Consider the following 690-nt stretch of genomic DNA (forward strand, 5'->3'; position numbering starts at 1 on the left):
TGGTTACAGACTCTCGTTCCCAGCCTCTTTTTTCCTCCTCTCTATCGGCTGTCTTCGACCGTTTTCGGCATTTGACGCCAGAGAACGCCTTAACCCCCAGAGTACGCTATACCTATTTTTACTTACACGCTTAATTTTCCGACTACTAATGCCTCATTCTATCGACTGCTGTATTTTTTTCTGCCAATGCCAGTCGATATTAACTCCAACATTCGATTCCACTATTCGTCATATTTTCCACTACCGGTCACCAAATGAGAACCGGTAAAGAGATAGCAGGGGGGGGGGAGGAGAGAATGGAACGATTGACGTAACTTTATTATAATAATCGTCGTAGATTTGTAAAAAGATTGGCATTCTATTGCGAGACTATTCTATTACAATAACTTGACATTGATTTATTGCAGACGCATTATTCGAAATACAGATGCATTATTAGTAGATATTTCGAATAATGCTTGTTAAATTTTGCTTTAAATGTATCGCTTGACATATTTCACGTACGCTTAGATTTATAATTGAGTGACATAATAATGTTACTCTCGCGTGCTTCCATGCGAATGGGGAGACGTCGGAAGAGTACTTGCTTGTGAATGAAAATATTCATGAAAAATATAAGCAAACTTTTATTTGGTCATTCCCGTATTCGAGGCTCTAAAACTTTCCCGTTTCACATTAACTTTGGCAAAT

General features: G+C 38.4%; 1 protein-coding gene across 1 annotated transcript in view; it reads left to right on the plus strand.

Moving 5' to 3' along the window:
• kn (EBF transcription factor knot) overlaps positions 1–690 on the plus strand; it is a 128,660-nt gene that overhangs the window by 122,663 nt on the left and 5,307 nt on the right. The gene's annotated exons all lie outside the window — the stretch shown is intronic.

This window comes from Ceratosolen solmsi, unplaced genomic scaffold (genome assembly GCF_000503995.2).
Source record: "Ceratosolen solmsi marchali unplaced genomic scaffold, CerSol_1.0 scaffold3, whole genome shotgun sequence".
In the NCBI taxonomy this organism is placed as follows: domain Eukaryota; kingdom Metazoa; phylum Arthropoda; class Insecta; order Hymenoptera; family Agaonidae; genus Ceratosolen; species Ceratosolen solmsi.